This window comes from Lolium perenne, chromosome 5 (genome assembly GCF_019359855.2).
Source record: "Lolium perenne isolate Kyuss_39 chromosome 5, Kyuss_2.0, whole genome shotgun sequence".
Classification (NCBI taxonomy): Eukaryota; Viridiplantae; Streptophyta; class Magnoliopsida; order Poales; family Poaceae; genus Lolium; species Lolium perenne.
Window position 1 is genome coordinate 214,763,213 of NC_067248.2, and position 18,685 is coordinate 214,781,897.

Genomic DNA, 18,685 nt, shown 5'->3' on the forward strand with positions numbered 1-18,685 from the left:
TACCGATGATCAAACCTCGGACAAGTAAAATATCGCGTGACAAAGGGAATCGGTATCGTATGTGAATGGTTCAATCGATCACTAAGTCATCGTTCAATATGTGGGAGCCATTATGGATCTCCAGATCCCGCTATTGGTTATTGGTCGGAGAGAAGTCTCAACCATGTTTGTATAGTTCGCGAACCGTATGGTGACACACTTAAGGTTTGATGTCGTTTTAAGTAGATATGGAATATGAATGGAGTTCGAAGTTTTGTTCGGAGTCTCGGATAGGATCCAGGACATCACGAGGAGTTCCAAAATGGTCCGGAGAATAAGATTCATATATAGGAAGTCATATTCCAAGTTTGGAAATGATCCGGTGCATTTATGGCAGGTTCTAGAAGGTTCTAGAAAAGTCCGGAAGAAATCACCATGGAAAGTGGAGTCCCGGAGGGACTCCACCTTGCATGGCCGGCCAACCCTAAGGGGGAGGAGTCCCAGGTGGACTCCCCAATGGGTGGCCGGCCAACCCCCCAAGGAAGGGGTGGGAGTCCCACCTTGAGTGGGATTCCCCCCTTGCGTAGGTTTCGTACCTATGGTAGGTTTTGGTTTCGGGTCTTATTCGAAGACTTGGATACCAACACTTGGGGCTTCCACCTATATAATGAGGGGCAAGGGGAGAGGGCCGGACACCCCTAAGCCATGAGTTGGCCGCACCCCCCTCTCTCCCCAAACCCTAGCCTCTCCTCCTCCACCACCTCTCCCGCATACGCTTAGGCGAAGCCCTGCGGGAGTTCTCCACCACCACCGCCACCACGCCGTCGTGCTGCCGGGATTCCGAGGAGGATCTACTACTTCCGCTGCCGAGGAGGACGTCATCTTCATCAACACCGTACGTCTGACCGAGTACGGAGGTGCTGCCCGATTGTGGCACCGTCAAGATCTTCTACGCGCTTTTGCAAGCGGTCAAGATCTTCTACACGCTTTTGCAAGCGGCAAGTGATCGACTACATCCACAACGAGATCTAATCTCGTAGGCTTTGGAAACCTTCAAGGGTTAGTCTCGTGATCTTGTCGTTGCTCTCATCTACTAGATTGCATCTTGGCTTGTTTTTCGTTCTTGCGGTAGGATTTTTTTTTGTTTTCTATGCTACGAATCCCATCAAATGGTACCACGTGGCTTCACTAGGCCGACGGCCATACCATCAGCTTCTTACCCACCTAGAGAGCCCGTTATGCTGATTGATAGGCCATCGATGTTTCTCTTCCCACTAGGCTCCCAAATGGCGCCATGTTGCCCCAGTGTGTTGACGGCCTGATGTACTGTCGGCATACTGCGAGACGCCATCAGACGGTCGGTGCTTTTTGACATTTTGTGCTGACGACTGTCATAAACCGTCGGCATACGCTATATGCCTACGGCCATATCCAATCGAATAATTCATGTTATGCCGACAAAACTATGATGACAGCTCTTGCCTTTGCTGACAGCTTGAAGTTGTCGCCAAATATCCAGTTTCTTATAGCGATATGAATTCAAGGTTACACTTTCACACTCCGGCCTAAATAAGGGGTTCATTTGGTTATAGGGTGAATTATACTACCACTTAAAAAAAGTCATGTTTTATAAAGTTTGATCAAATATAGATAAAAAATAAAAACATGTACACTATGAAACAAATATATGTTTCCCTTTGTCCCAAATTAACAAACTCGGTGTTATCTAGATATAAACTAAAAGGTGGTTAAACATGTTGAGTCAATTAATTTGGGATGAATGAATCTTTTTTACGGTGAATCTACCGATATTGATTTGATATCGTAAATATTTATATTTTTTCTATAACAAATGATCAAAGTCAGAGGATGCTGAATTTTAACTAATTTTGTACACCTTATTCACTGAAACGGAGGGAGTTTAGATCAGTGTGATCCAATAAGCAAAACGGCTCACGCTCTTTCGATATTGGATTTCCTAAATGCAAGATCTTTTTAAAAAAACTCAAGAAAATCTGGAAAAAGTATATGAAGCAAGAGAACAAAACTTTCAACTACGTCTTTGCTTTTTTAGACTCACAATTGTCCAAGTAAAAGTAGTACTACTACCTCTGTTTCGTAATATAATACATTTTGGAAGGCTAGTTTGGGTTGCAAAAACATCTTATATTTAACAACGGAGGTACTCCCCCATTTACGATGTTTTAGCTATTTTCGAAGATGCGAGTATCAAGATGTGTTTTATTGTGTATGTTCATTCATTTCGTTTTGCATCCGGTCCACATTGAAATATCTAAAACATATATTATAATAATGAACAAAAGAAGTAGTGTAGTATTTAATAGAACTATATAAAAATGTGGTGCACATCTATATGTACCACGAAAACACTATATGATTTTAAGAAAAAATAAAATATTTTTTACTGTCGGTCGATCCCGAGAACCCGAACTCGTTACGATCTGGATAGCCAAAACTTTATTTTTTGGTTTATCTAATTCTAGAGGTTACTTTAGGATATGAAGTTTCTCGGTTGTTTCCTAGATTATAGTGTTGCTTTGTGATTCATGCTAGTCATTAGTTATAAGATATGGGGTTTCACCAGCCATCCGGAAAATATGTCAGGCCAAGCATGCATGCATAGATTGATGGGGTTCGTGACGCTCTGTAGCGTGATCACCTTCGTTGGAAAGCAGCAACGTACGCGTGGAGCACGACGCGCCACACCAACAATCTTCGGTCGATATGGTTCTTCTCTTTTTGTGCCGATGGACCACGGCAGACCGTGCCCACCCACAGCTTCCTTTGTCATTGTACGAGCATGATGCATCCGTTCTTTCACCGTCTGAGTCATTCAAGCTATATATTGTACGTATTTGGGTCCTCATTCTGTGTGCATGGTAGATGATGCGAGCTAGACAGGCCCGCTGTCACGGCGGGAACAAGATTTGCTACAGAGAATTCGCTCATCGGCCCGAGAATCAAGTGAGAGGAAAATGATATCTAGGCTAATGTGGATACATATATATGTTCTGTTTTACCCCCTCCACCTGACATTTTCTGATTTTCAGGTGTAGCATATATTCTTGTCCAATGTCCAGCGGCTCAGCTTTAAGTGCGAGACAAGCATGGAACCAAAGAAAGAAAACAAATCCCAGTTTCCCTTCACAGAAACGCAGGATATATAGATCCTTTTCATACGTCCACTACTTCCTCCGTCCTGTGAAAATTGTCTAAGAGTTATATAAACTCAGAGTAATCGAGATAATAGATAGATATATTTAAATTTTAACAAATCTAAGGAGATAGAAGGAATATAAATTTTGATGTCGATCGGACTGCTCCGTAAATGGTACTTTGGAGCCCTCAAACGTTGAGGTGAACGAAACGAAAAGCAAGCATGACTTTTGCGCCGGCCGGTACGTACCAAGCTTTTTGTAGCGCTACTGTCGTACCTCCAGCTCTGCACAGTTGCCGCCTCCCTTCATGAACAGCTTCAGCTTCCACAACAAGACGCCGCTCATCTACAGTTAAGCTACATCCGTAGATTTGAATAGGAAAGAAAAGAAATGCAAATTCGTCGACTCTTGCTGCCCATGAAACATCATCAGTACTACCACTACTACTATGGAACGGTTGCCGGGACCAAGTGTAATAGGATCAGTGCTGCACTGCTGCAGTCGTGGGGGCTTGCATGCTTACTGATCATGCATTGGACATGTGGGCTCGGCTGGGAGAAAAGGTTACAAGCTTTTCAGAAAAGGAAGGCCATGGACCATGTTTTGAGATTTTAGGTACATCAGTGTAACGCTCGGGGTGCAATCATGCTTGTTCTACCCACATTCCCATTCAGAAGTTTGCAAGTGAATGTTCTTTGTTTGGGGTAATGCATGGGCTCGTGCTCTCTGAAGCGTTACTAAAACCACCGCTGTGCCGAGGAGTGGAGTTGTAGGCGTATGGCTGCAATCACTCTAGAGGTTGATGTTTACGTTACACATATGGCAGTGAATTTCAGGGAGGAGATTGGTGACATTAGAGCATCTCCAGTCGCGTCCCTTAAAAAGCGTCCGGCATAAATGATTTGGGGCACGTCTGGACCGCGCCGGACAAAAAGAGACCAAAAATCTGCACAAAAAATAGGCCCTTCCCAGCCGCGTCCCTCAAACAGCGTCCGGATGCATGCATTTTAATAGAGGGGACCACCCCATGTGGGAAAAGTAGGTGAGAGAAAGTGTGGGGAAAGAGACTAGCATGTGGGGACTAGGGGCCGCGGTCCCCCAAACGACGCGACTGGAGATGCTCTTAGTGTTGCCTATAACGAGGACCGTGTGTGGTTCAGTGGCTGATCGATGTTTATGCATGTGTGCTTCTTGCCCTCTTCCTTGTAATGAAAAATATCTGCAATGATTATTTATCAACAGTTGGGTATAAACATTTACGGGTTCGTTACTTACTCTATCCTCTAACAAAAATCATGGTCAACCTTATTTCACATTGTGTGACTAGCTATCGATCCACTAAGAACTATCATTGAATATCAGTTGTAGCCCATGTTGCAACTCACCATAAACACGAATGACAAAGCAAATTTAATGGTTTGGGGGCATTTTTCCTAGCTGCAGTTCACTTGCAGCTGAAAATTTTCAATTGCAACCAAATTTGCAACTAAAAAAATTAGTTGCAACCTAACTTGCAACTCAAATGAGCGAGTTATGATATAAATCTAATGGTGTAAGACTCGACTGAGAACTAAGTTGGTTCTCGGTTAGCATATCTGTATTGAACAACTGTTAGAGTACGTATACAAGATAGATTGGGACTCTGGGTTTCTTGGCTTGTACTACTTCAAATACCACTCTTGTACCCCCTCTTTGATGAGAAAATTACAAAAAACCACCACATATCAGGCAGTCGTTTCAAAAAGCAACCACTATTCGAATTCTTTTCAAAAAACCACCACTCTACGGTTAACACGTTGCAAGGTCCACTGATTCACGTCCGACCCGATGTTAATGACGAAACTGACGAAACGGTCCCACTGTCAGGTCTACGTGGCACAGCATAGACGGTGCGCGTTAGCGTCCGTTAACGGCGCGGCCGGTGCCCTAACTTCCACCGTTCCAACACGGTTGGAGGCAGTTCCCCTCACTTCTCCCTCTCCCGCGCACTGACGATAGCCATGGCGGCGGCGAATTCGTCCGGCCTGACCTCACCGGTCGGCGGCGCCGGAGCTGGAAGAGAGGGTGGCGACGGCGTGTTAGCCAATTTGGGGGGCCTACTCTCGGTGGTGGATTCGTCCGACCTCACCTCAGCCACCGCCGCCGCCGGAGCTGGAAGAGACGGTGCCGTTGATGGTGAGGGCGGCGCCGGAGCGGGAAGAGAGGATGGCGTTGACGGCGAGGTTGCCGATCTGGGAGGCCAGGTCGCGGCGGACGTGGATTGCTGCGGGAGCTCAAATCCGTCGACCCTGGTGTTTTATTCACCGGAGAAAGCCGCCGCTTCCGCCGTGGCCAATGTTTGGAAGGAGAACCCTGCCTCCAGCAGTCGTTTTACATCAGGATTCGTCGGCGGCATCGAGTAAGTCCTTCCTTTCTCTCAGCTTTTGTTCTTCCTGTCAGACAAAGTGTGTAACCGATTTGTGCTAGGCAAAATAGAGAATTAATTGTTCTTCCTCTGTATATTTGTAGTCTGGATGACGAAATTTGGGATGTAAGGTTCAATTTAGATGGACAGGACAATTTAGAACGATGTTTAGGCCGATCAGACATCACATATCTGAATTTGTTAGCTATAATTGAGTTAGAGGGGTATGGAATCAATGACTGCATGTATTTTGTGAAAGAAAAGGACATAGGGGTTGCTGGAATGGAAGAACTGGATGGAATGACTAAGGTGGAGCAGATGATTGAGCTATATGAGGAGAAGAAGTGCATAAATATCAGTGTTATTAAGACAGGTAGCTCACTGCCAGTAAACATCAACAAACCAGCAGTAGAAGAGCAAATTCCTATGTCAGAAATAGGTTACCCTATTGTTTACACAGTGGATGATGATGGTGTGGTTTTACCCAGCCAGGAAGAATTTGTTCAGTGCACTAATGATTCAGCTATGCTTTACCTGTGCACCCAGCAGAGCAACATTGATGACAAGGGCAAGAAGAATGTTGATGAGCAAAGAGAAGCTGCAGCAGGTTGTACAGATGATGAGGAAGAAGAAATTACAGAAGGCTGTTCAGATGATGAGCAACAACAAATTGCAGAGGACAGGGAAGAGTCTTCAGATGATGATCAAGATGGAGATTTCATGGAAGAGGATGAAGTTGAGACAGAATCTGATGAAGAAAGTGAGCTCAATGAGAAACTTATTGATTTGAAGAAGAGAAAGAGAGCTGGAAGCAAGCAGTTATGTGAGGATGAGGAAGCTGAAGACATATTCTGTGATTCAGATAACTCTGATGATGACAGTGACTGTGAGGTGTTGCAAGAGACAGTAGCAGTAACCAAAAAGAAATTGCCAGTGAGGAAAGGACCTACCACCAGATCACATTGCAGCCAACAGAGCACAACACCAGCAGATTGGCTGCCATCTGATGATGAAGGGCAAGATGGTGATTTAGACCCAGAGGATGATGATGGCTTTGAGACAATGTCATGGGCTCTGCCAAAGGGAAGAAAGAGCAGGGCCAAGAAGATGGACCCTAGGGTCTGGTATAATGAGAGTAGATTGCACCCAGAACAAGGCTTATGCATGAAGATGTGTTTCCAAGATGTGTACCAGTTCAAATTAAAAGAGCACTGCAAACCCTGCATATTGCACAGCTTAGAAACTTCAGGTACCACAGGAATTGCAAAGACAGAGTGATGGCAGTGTGCTCTACAGAAGGTTGTCCTTTTTACATGATTGGGCCAGTCATTAAAAATGAAAAAACCTTCTGTCTGAGAAAGTGCCACCTTGAAAACACTTGTGGCACATCAGGTGAGCACTGCAAAGTTACAGGAAAGTGGGTTGCAAAGGTCTGTGAGTCTAGCATCAGAATTGATCCTAGGACTGGGGTTGAGGCAGTGATGGAGACAACAAAAGAAAAATATGGTGTAGATGTCAAGAAGATGATGGCATACAGAGCAAAGAAGAAAGCTTTGCAAGTTGTTCTAGGAGATCAGATTGAGCAGTACAGGAGGCTTAGAGATTATTTGCAGACAGTTATAGATACAAATCCTAGCTCCAGATGCATTGTGACAACAAAAATGCTTCTGGAGCATCCTAGTAAGAACCCTAGATTTCAAGGGTTGTTCTACTGTCTTGGTGCATCCATTGAAGGGTTTCTTAAAGGGTGCAGACCATTCTTTGGTGAGTTGCATGGTAGCTTTATACAAATATGTAGCAAATTCTTGGTGCATCTAAATGGCAGATTTCTTACATTATTGCTTTTGGTTCTGCAGGGTTAGATGGTTGCTTTGTCAAGCTTAGCACCGGACAACAAATTCTGTGTGCTACTGGAAGGGATGGGAACAACAACCTATTCCCTATTGCTTTTGGTTTGGTTGACAAGGAGGAGACAACATCATGGTCTTGGTTTCTAACACGGCTCAAATATGCACTTGGTGGTGAGGCTGGGAAATTTGGATACTACACCATTATCTCAGATAGGCAGAAGGTATGTTCCCTTTTTTGTTGAATACATGTTCCATTGTACATAAGTTTGGGTGACAACTTTAGGTTTAGTGTGGAGGTTTAGGTTAGAGTGGGAGGATAAGTGTGGAGGTTTAGGTTAGAGTCCGAGGATTAGTGTCGAGGATTAAGTTAGACTCCGAGGATAAGTGTCGATGTTTATCTTCAAGTCCGAGGATAAGTGTCGATGTTTATCTTCAAGTCCGAGGATAAGTGTCGATGTTTATCTTCAAGTCCGAGGATAAGATCCTCGGACTTGAAGATAAACATCGACACTTATCCTCGGACTTGAAGATAAACATCGACACTTATCCTCGGACTTGAAGATAAACATCGACACTTATCCTCGGACTCTAACCTAAACCTCGACACTTATCCTCGGACTTGAAGATAAACATCGACACTTATCCTCGGACTCTAACCTAAACCTCGACACTTATCCTCGGACTCTAACTTAAACCTCGACACTTATTATTGGAGTTGACTAATTAAAGCTATGAACCAGGGTCTCCTTAATGCAATCAACCAAATATTTTCCAACTGTCCTCAAAGATACTGCCTTAGACACATTTATGCAAACTTTCAAACTGCTGGGTTCAGAGGTGAAGAGGTCAAGAAATTTATGGATGCAGCCAGCTACTCTTACACTCAGCATGGTTTTGATGTTGCCATGGCTAACATGAAAGAGGAGTGCCTAGAGGCTTGGGAGTGGCTAATGAAGATCCCTGTTGCTACTTGGGCTAGATATGCCATGGATTACAACTGCAAGACTGACCTGGTTGTGAACAATCTTAGTGAGGTTTTCAACAGAATGATTTTAGATGTCAGAGGTAAACCAGTTAGAACAATTTTTGATGGCATCAGAAAGAAGCTCATGGTCAGGAATGATGACAAGAGAACTGGAGCAGCAAAGGCAAGATGGGTGATCTGCCCAACATATGCAGAGATTCTGGAAGAGAACAAGAAGTGGTCAAGAATGTACAGATCAAAGAAATCTGTTGATGGTTTGTGGGAAGTAACCAATGGGACTGACAAAACCTATGATGTGAATTTGACACCAAGAACATGTGGTTGCAAAAGATGGGACCTTAGTGGAATCCCATGCAGTCATGCTGTCAGTGCCATCTACAAGGCATTCCTACACCCTGAAGACTTTGTGAATGATTTCTTCAAGAAACCAATGTACATGGAGGCATACAATCCAGTGGTGTACCCTGTGCCTGGTGAAGATAGCTGGACCAAAACTGAAACACCTGACATTGATCCACCAGTTTTCAAGGTGTCATTGGGTAGAAGTCAAACAAAAAGGAGAAAGGGTAAGTTTGAAGTGCCAGAGCCAAAACAAACCTCTAGAATGGCAAGCATCACATGTGGAAACTGTGGCAAAGTTGGGCATAGGTACACCAACTGTGGTGTCCCACTGAAGCCTTCATTAGAAATGAGGAAAAACAAACATCAGGTATAGTTGCTATGCTTCATCCCTTGTTCACCTTTATTAGTAGCTTATGTTTCTTTATTTCACAGGAGAACAGAGAGGAAGCAAGTGCTGCTCCAGCTGCACCACCAAGTGGTGCACCACCAAGTGCTGCACCACCAAGTGCTGCTCCATCTGCACCAGCAACTGCTGCTCCTTCTGCAGCACCAAGTGCTGCTCCTGCTGCACCACCAAGTGCTGCTCCATCTGCACCAAAGAATCGCCGCTCCTTCGCACCAAAGAATCGCTACCCAAGCCTCTTCAAAGACTGCTCCTGCTGCACCTAAGAAGAAGAAAGCTTCTGCACCTCTGAACCCTCCACCATGGAAGAGGAATACAGGTGCAACTGCTCCAGCTGCACCAAAGAGGAAATCACCAAGTGCTGGAGCATCTGCAGCAGCACCACCTTCTAAGAAGAAAGCAGCATCAACTGAAGCATCAGGAAGTACAACTGCTGCAGGTCCTAGAGCATCTGCTCCTGCCGCAGCTAGTAGAGCATCTGCTGCTCCAAGTGCTAGAGCATCTGCTGCTGCTACAACTGCTGCAGCTCCATTCAAAGCCCCCAGGCCAACAAGAGAGAGGAGAGAGAGCACTAGGATGAAGGGATACCTGACAGCAAGCAACATTGACAACCTTACCATGGCAGATATCAAAAAAGGTGTTCTGTGATCTCAGTATGTGTATCAGTTATGTATGTAATGTCTAAACCTTGTGCTGGTAGATCTCAAGCAGAGTATGTGTCTGAACCAGGAACTTATGTATGTTTGTCTGTGTCTGAACCAGGAACTTATGTTTGTACTGTCTGAATGAGTTATCTTCTCTATCAGTTATCTTCTAGTTACTGCCTGAACCATGTTATATTCAGTTATTGTTATTGTCTGAACCTTGTGCTGCTGGATCTGTATGAGAGTGGTGGTTTTCTGTCATTCACATCCCCAAAAGTGGTTGCTTTTTGTAAAAAACCTGGAAGATTACAGCTCTAGTTTGACATACTGCCAGTACAATCCAATATAGATAACACATGGGTACACAACAAATGGACATGTTCACACATAAGATAACACAAGGGTACACAATAAATTGACAGGTTCACAATGACAGGTTCACACATAAGATAAGTCTGACATACAAATGGACAGGTTCACAAATCTATACCCTAACAAAAGGGTACAGAACACATACAACACCTACAGCACCTGGGTTCACTTACATAGCTTAGTAGTAGCACAATTAACCATTACAAACTACCAGTACCACAATGAACCATTACAATTTTGCAGTAGGACATCAAATGATCAACTCCTCCTCACACACTTCCCTAATCCTTTTGAGCTTGTCCTTGTTTCCATTGCTAAGCTTCAGCAGGTCATAGAGCATGTACTCCAGCTTTCTCTTCTCCTCATTCAATGCATCCTTCTCTTTTTTCAAAGCATCAGTTTCTGTCTTCCAAGCTTCTCTTCCTGCCTCCAATTCCTCCTTCTTTGCCCTAATGACCTCAGCCTGTGTTTTCTCAGAATCGCTTCACCAAGCAAACTCCTTCTTTAGGTCATTAATTTCATCAGCCTCTGAAGTTATCAACTTGTAATTTCTCTCCACCACTCTTTTTCAGTCTCTTCGCAAATTTCTTCACATCAACTAGCAGCTTGCATACTTCTTCTCAATCTTGTTTTTCTCTACTGCAAGCTCCTCAACAAATACGGCATGCTCTACCTTGTCATCAATTCTACCCGAATTGCTAGAGTAGTACATTCCCCATAGTTTCTTCAAAGCATTTTGTAGTGGCTCAGGCCACTCACTATCTACCCATGCATGGAAGCCACGATTCGTAACATGCTGCATAAAAATGAGCACAATTAGGGAAATTATGTATATTATGTCAAAGAAATATATATCACTCCATGCTATGGTGCACTTAATTCCCCATAGTAAATTATCTACATTTCTACACATACATAATAATACAATGCTGCCCTTAATTTATATCAACTGGAAAAGAAAATGGTTTAGGCATAAATAATTTCAAATATGCTGCCAACAAATGGTTCACATGCTATGGTTCAATTACATAGATTTTTGCTATGAAATTACTAAATATACAAACAATTTCTATGGTTAAATTACAGAGTATTACACACATATAATTACACACAAATATTGCACTGGTTCAACAGCAAAGAATAACACTCACATTTTCAATGGAGCAGAGGTAGAAACGACGACCAGTGTTCGGCCCTTCAAAGGCCACACATCTCACCGGCTCAAGGTTGTGGACACGGCATCGTTCGCCAGATCCCACGACCAATCCATGAAATGTAGGTTCCTCAGTAGTATCAGGAGCATAGTCGATGTCATTGAACTCCTATTGAGCAAAAATGCAAACGGAATCAAAGTAAATCGACCAATGCATACAAATCCCCAAATTCTCCCCCAAATCAGAAACCCTAGAAATTCAAATCGGCCACTTACAGGGAGCCTCTCTGAGCTCGTCGACCCGTCGTGCCAGCTCGGCATCGTCTCCCTCGTCGGTGCCTCGCGGGAACGGCAACAAGTCTCCAGGCGGCGGCGCTGCTCCAGTGCGGCGATGGCGACGAGCAAAAGCTCACTGGCTAGGCTAGGGGAGAGTGAGCTGGTCAACTCCACGCGATCCGTCCATAAAAAACGACCAAGTGGTGGGCCCCACTGCGCCGTTAACGGTCGTCAACGGCGCTCCGACGCGCACCGTCTATGATGTGCCACGTAGACCTGACAGTGGGCCCGTTTCGTCAGATTCGTCATTAACATCGGGTCGGACGTGAATCAGTGGACCTTGCAACGTGTTAACCGTAGAGTGGTGGTTTTTTGAAAAGAATTCGAATAGTGGTTGCTTTTTGAAACGACTGCCCGATATGTGGTGGTTTTTTGTAATTTTCTCCTCTTTGATTAAAAAATAGTGTCACAACTTTTTCTGGATACATATGTATCTATAGCTAAAATGCGTTTAGATACATTTATATCACGACAAAAGTGGGTCACTTATTTTAAAAGGGAGGTAGTACCTCTTTATATACTCATGAAGGTCATCCAAGTAAACATGAAACAATATATGTACCATTCATTTCTAGAAATTATGTGTAACAATAACAACACCATGAAGAACATCTAGAAATTTTTCGTAATTTTCAGAAACTTGTACACATGATTTTCGATTTAAAAAAAAAACAGAGGGATCGCCGCAGTTTGGGAGCTAGCCAAAAATCCCTACTCGGTCAAAAAAATTGGATTTTTTTTGTTATAGCTCGGGATAGATTGTGCTATACTTAAACGTGTAAACATTTCGAGCTCTTAACATCATTCTCGGCGCGTACTGTTGGCCATTCTCGGCGTAGGTACACCAGCCGGGACCCTGCCCGTCAGCTGGCAGAAGACTCAACCAACGTCCAACGGCCATTTCGGGCGCGCGGGCCAGGAAGGAGGATTGCGAGTCACGTGCGCAAAGGCAAAGGCAGGCGATATGGAGCCAAGCTGAAGCTGGCCCTGGAAAAGCGCGGGTGAGCGGATTGCTTCCGCGCTCCGCGACCGGCATGTGCCTCTGCGTCCGCGCCCGTGCGCATGACCCTTCGTCACCTTCCTCTGTCGCCGCCGGTGTAGCCTAGCGAGCGAGCCCATACAAAACATACTCAATCACCAGATCAGTAATCACCGGGCCGATTTACACAAAAATAACCCTTTTTAAGAAAAGAAAAACGCACGAAATAACCTTCGGCCGGTCAAACTATTTCACGTCTTTTACATTTTTGTGTAGCGCCCTTGCGAAGAAGCGACACACCTATCTATGTAGCGTCCGTAGAAGCACCGCCACACATTGTCGGTTGGCAGGCTCGATCCGCCACGTATGATAGAATGTGTGGCGTCCTTATGAAGGGAGCCACACCCAGGGTTAGAAGGGCGAAATAGTTTGGCCGAAGGATCATTTCGTACAATTCTTACCCAAAAAGGTTATTTTTGTGTAAATGCACAATCGCCAGATCAGTACACCATCTCCAATGGCATGATGACCACCTATTTCGAACAACAAATGTGCCCGTCGATTCATTTAAGCCAGGTTGTGGACAGAAAATCGGTTAAACTACTCTGCATGTCTCGTGGCGGCCCACCGTGTGCCTCGCGAGGAGGTGGTGACAGCTAGGCGTCGCGAGCAGCCACAGGTGGACCGGGAGATAGATGAGGTGGTAACGATGGAGCGGGCGGTGGAGGCCGTGGCAAGGGGCTAGGGTCTCTAGGACACCGACAAGGAGGAGGCCTTGTTGGCAGAGAGGGCGCGCTGGGACTTCGCTGGGACGAAGGGCCAGACGCAGCGGAGGGCGGAGGAGGGCCAGCGCGAGCGCAGTAGGACAGAATCTTAATCGTGGAGAGGACCATGTGGTGCAAGATGGTCGTGGCCCAGCATCGTCGTGCCTAGCAAGAACGCGAGGTATGGTACTTGTGTTGTAGCTCCGACGGTGTTGTGCCGTCACAACATGCCGGCGGCCAGGTGGCTGCACAACTGTGATGTGCCGCTAGAGATGACCTTTTTGTTTGTTTGGTTAGGGTGCGGCCACAAAATCGGCCATATGGCCAGCCTTGTCCGTTTGGTTGGGGGAAGACCAGCAGTCCAACGCATTATATGTTTTGATAAGTATTTTACATTAGTAAAATGTAATTAAATACATAGAGAAAAAGGAAAAAAAACTTATATAAAAGTTAAGCAAACCCTAACTAATTAGGGTTTGCGTCATCGCTGCCTATTCCTCACCGCCGAGGTCGATGAAAGTTGGTGGCTCTAGGGAAATGTCCAGTATGGCGTCGGGGGAGGTCCAGCCGCTAGCGCCGGCACGGGTGTGGGCTCTGGCGCGGGAGGTGTCGCGCACGACTGATGGCGCGTTGGGGTGATCGGCGGCGTGACAGCCCTTTCTTGTGCCAATACGGATTCCCTGGCCGGATGGCAAGTCTCTGCCATATGTCGAGCTCGCTCTAGGGACGATGGCCATGTGGAGGGCCTCGTCCTCGTTGACCTCAGGCGGCTAACTCTCCTGCTTGAACACCGGTAGATTGGGTGCACCATTGTCATCGTTGCCGACGTCCTGGCCATCGTGGCGACGTTCATATTCGCGGTCAAGTACTCGATGTCGCCTAGGTACTCGGCTCAGCAACGCGGGTTGAACGCCAGCCCACAACTGGAACGTGTTTCAGGCATAGGAGTCTAGCTTGAACGCCGGATCGTCCCGTAAATTCGGTGGGAGGATGAACCGTTGGCGATGAGTTCAGAAGCCAACATATGGGCAGTTTGATATATGTCCACTTCACGGGCTCCCCCTCTCTTATAGCTGCAGCGAAGTTGACAGGGGCATACAGCTGGCCTATCTTCCAAATTTAGGTTGTAAATACATCACTTTAGGTTGTGAATGCATCGCGGCAGACAAGTAGGTTCGTTTGTGTCAGACCGTTCATTTGGCTCCTGACCGTTCTCCTGTACGCGCGCATCAAAATAGATCAGGTTGTTTGTTTGCGTCTGCGCGAATAAAGAATGCAACCTAACTGCGAGATGCATACGCATTTCGGAACAAAACGTGGGCTCGAAAAATGGGCACTACCGCTGGAAAGATGCAGAGACATACATACATGTTGGAAAAATACAATCATCTTAATGTCTGCATCATCCAACGATAAACAGACACAAATCGTGTATAAAATGCGTCGAGGTCGCTAGAGATGGAAAGCGGCCAAGAAACCGCCGGCCAAGAATGTCTCCCGGGACGCGGGGGGCGCACAACTTCTTCAAATGCCAGATCCTCGACGACATCGAAGCCAAAATGGCGGCGGCCAACGCGGCGGCCCAGGAAGCGGCAGCAACCGCGGCGCAAGAGTCGGCTGACACGTCTTCGACTGCTACACCATCGTCGGCCTACGCGACGGCGGCGGAGCAGACGGAGCATGCACAACACCAGGCAGATCGCGACGAGGTCATCGTGATCGACGGGCCTGCCTCGACTCAGGATACGTCGCCGTCGACCAACCCCTTCTTCTAATTTAGCATGCACTATGGTCTGTAATATGATCGCGCGCCTAGTACTTTGATCGCCGCTACTCTGATCGCGACGATTCGGCGAGAACGATCTCTTTTGAATGCAACAATTTGAATTCCTGATTGGAGGCGGCGTTTGGGGAACGCGGCTGGGGAGCGACGTCACCAAAGACGGCACGAACAAAACACGTCCCCCAAACGCTCAATTTGAGGGACGCGGCTGAAGATGCTCTAAGTCGAGCATGGACCAGTCGCGGTCTCTCAGGATATGTCTACTGCGTACTGCACACACGTACGGCCGAACAACTACCTACGTACTACTCAGCCGGGACTGTTCCATGTCGTACGTACTGCACAGTCATTCCGTTGGCGCCACGCTGCCACCACCTCCAGCCAACAAACGGATGTCAATAATAGTTTGCACCGCACGAGTCGATCAAAACGGAGGCAGAGCGAGAGCGATCGAGTGAAAGTAAACCGGGTGAAAAGCCAGTGAAGATCCAGCCGTGCGTGGATGTTCCGTGGAGGAGCCGAAGCTGTAAAGTGAGACCTGCGAAAAGCGGTGCAGCATGACCATGATTTACCTACGTGCAGTCTCCGGGCCCGTCGTTCTCGTGCCGCTCTCGCTGGGCGGCAACTGCACCGCATACCTTGGGACCCAGAAAGACACAAGTAGTGTCGCTGCCCATTCGCTGATCTACGTGTCAGTGAAGTTTACCAAGATTGGCCGGCGTGTTTTGTCTCCGCCGCTCACCGCGTCGCGACGCTCCAGCGTACGGCCGCACGACCCGCGCGGCAGTCATAGTTGGCCACCTACAACTTCCGGCGTGTTTTAGCCGTACTGCGAGGTAAATCACACAACTGAACTAGGGAGTATCTCCACTCCCATCCTCTAGGGAAAATTTTGACAAAAGAGACCATCTATCCCAGTGAAATGGTAAAAAGGACCACCTCTCAGTGCAATTGACAAAACAGCCATGGTGACACGCTCGCCAACCGACACGTGTAGGGTGCCGCCACCGGCTGTGGCGGCACACCCTGCCGTCATGGCGTGTGGCGGCACGTTGGGCAGCTGTGGGCGCCGTTAACGTCGACCGTCTGTGGTGGGCCCTACCACCACCGAGGGGGGCGGCACGCTCAGGGGCGGAGCTCCCCTTTGGGCAAGGTGTGGCACTTGCCCTACCTTAATTTTTGCAAACAATCCAGTATATATATGCATATGTGGATATACCATCAGTTTTGTACAGATTTTTTTTAGGGAAAACAAAAGAAAAAAGATGAGTTGGACCGGCAAGAGGAGAACAGTCAAGTAAGCAAACGAACTGACCTTATGCTAGCTGGGCCGCACGTGGTTGACGGAAACCAACCGTCTGTGTCCTGCGGTTTGTTCGCTCCGATCGTGAGAAGGACCAACGATTGTGATTCGTGACTCTTGAGTTAGATGTTTCGTCTACTCATCTTCGACCGTCGACGCAAGTCAGGCCAGACGCGACTTTCGCCCAGGAGACCAAGGCTTGTCTTTGATAGTTTCATTGTGCCGCCGGCTGCTCGCGCACTGGCTGCTTCCCCCCGACGAGATCCCTCCGACTCCCTCACCCCCCGGCCAAGCCGTCCGACCATGCGCCCCTCGTTCTGCAAATCACGCGGGTATAGCTTCTAGGTTTTATGGAGACCGCATAGCTGTTTTTGATTTTGAATATGTTGCTATTACCATAGTACTGGGCGACTATGCTCACCATCATATAAACTAACAGTTTATTCTTTTGCGTCATTTTTTTTGCATTTAAAATTTTGCCCGGCCATAAATTCTTTTCGTCCTCCGCCACTGGGCACGCTGACGTGGAGGTTGCCTCCACCGGCAGTGGCAGCAGGTTGCCTGTTCGCTGACAAACTCGGCAGGCCTATTTCTCAAAAAACTATATGGCTTATATCAAGGAACGGAAGGAGTACTATTTAGCCTCTAGATACATTCAAATTTTTGATAAATCTTCGATATGTTTCTGTAGCATTTCTAGCATAGAAAAAATAATTTACCACACGAATTAATAAAACCAAGATCCAATCTATAAAATCTATGCAACGAGATAGATGAGAAACTAACCCTCGCAGATCCAAAGCATTAACGAGATCAGATCTCGTGGTTGACGTTGATGTACACTTGACAAACTCCGGTTCGTGTTGAAGTCATTTCCAGTGCTGCGGTCGGTAGCACTTCCGTACTCGGTCACACATACGATGTCGATGATGATGTCCTCTTCCCATTCCAGTGGGCCAACGGATGTAGTAGATCCTCTCGGAATCCCAGCAACACGACGGCGTGGTGGTGAAGGTGGAGGACAAAACCTGCAGCGCTTCGCCAAGCCTGCGCATGAGGAAGGAGGGAAAGAGGGCGGCGGCTAGGGCTAGGAAATGGTGGTGTGGCCAGCCAGCCCCCTCACCTCTATTTATAGAGGAATGGTGGCTAGGGCTGGCCACCCCTAAGAGCATCTCCAGTTGCGTCCCCCAAAGCATCCCCCAAATCGCGCCAGATTGAGCGTTTGGGGGACGTGTTTCATTCGTGCTGCGTTTGGGGGACGTCGCTCCCCAGCCGCGTCCCCCAAACGTTAAAATACTTTTTTTATTTTTTTGCATTTTTATTTCAATAAAGAGAAGTAATATTCCACATGCCTGGTCTTTCCCCTTCCCCGCTACAGTAGGGAGAGGCGAATTTGTGAACCAAACCAGGAGGACCACCTCGCTCGTCGTCGGATCGTCGATTTCCTGCCCTCCGGCGGCTGCTCCGGCGGTGGGAGGGTAGGGAATCGTCGATCCACGACCTGTATATAGTGTAGGTTTCTCTAGGTGGCCTGCCGGCGGCGCGGAGGAGGTGGTGGTGCGGTCGGCGCGGCGTTTTGGGGAGAAGCTCATCCTCTCCGGCGGCGGCGCTCTCAGGAGCTCTGCGGTGGAGCCTTCTCCTTCCCAGAGCTCTAAGGTCTCCGGATCTGCTGAGCTCCTCTTCCCCTCTCTAGCGTCGACGTGGCGGTCGGGCCGGTTCGTGTTGAAGCTGTTGAAGGCGGTGATGTGGAGCCTTGCGATGGAGATGACGACCTGTGGTGTAGGCTCTCCGGAGCCGGCGACTGGCGACTTCCCGTCCGTGGAGGGGTTGCGCCTGAACCAGGCCATCGAGGGATGCAGGGGCGGCGGCGCGCCACCGGTGGCATCGGGGTCATCTTCTACTTCGGGGTATGGAGGACCTGTTTGTAATTTTTCTTTCTTGCTGGACCTGGCTGTAAGTCTGAGGCTTTAAGATCACTTCCTTTTCCCGCAAAAAAAAACTAATATTCCACATACTCGGCGAAGGAGTCTGGCAGCCTCTGGATGCCGTGTGGGTCGCCCTTGAGGACGAGGACGAACTCGAACAGCACACCCGCCTCCACGTCCATCTCCGATGATGAAGACGACGGTGTGGCAGGCACGGCGAGCGTGCAGCTCTACCGCGTCCACGAGCACGACCACGACCACGAGCTCGGCCTCCGCCTCTCCCA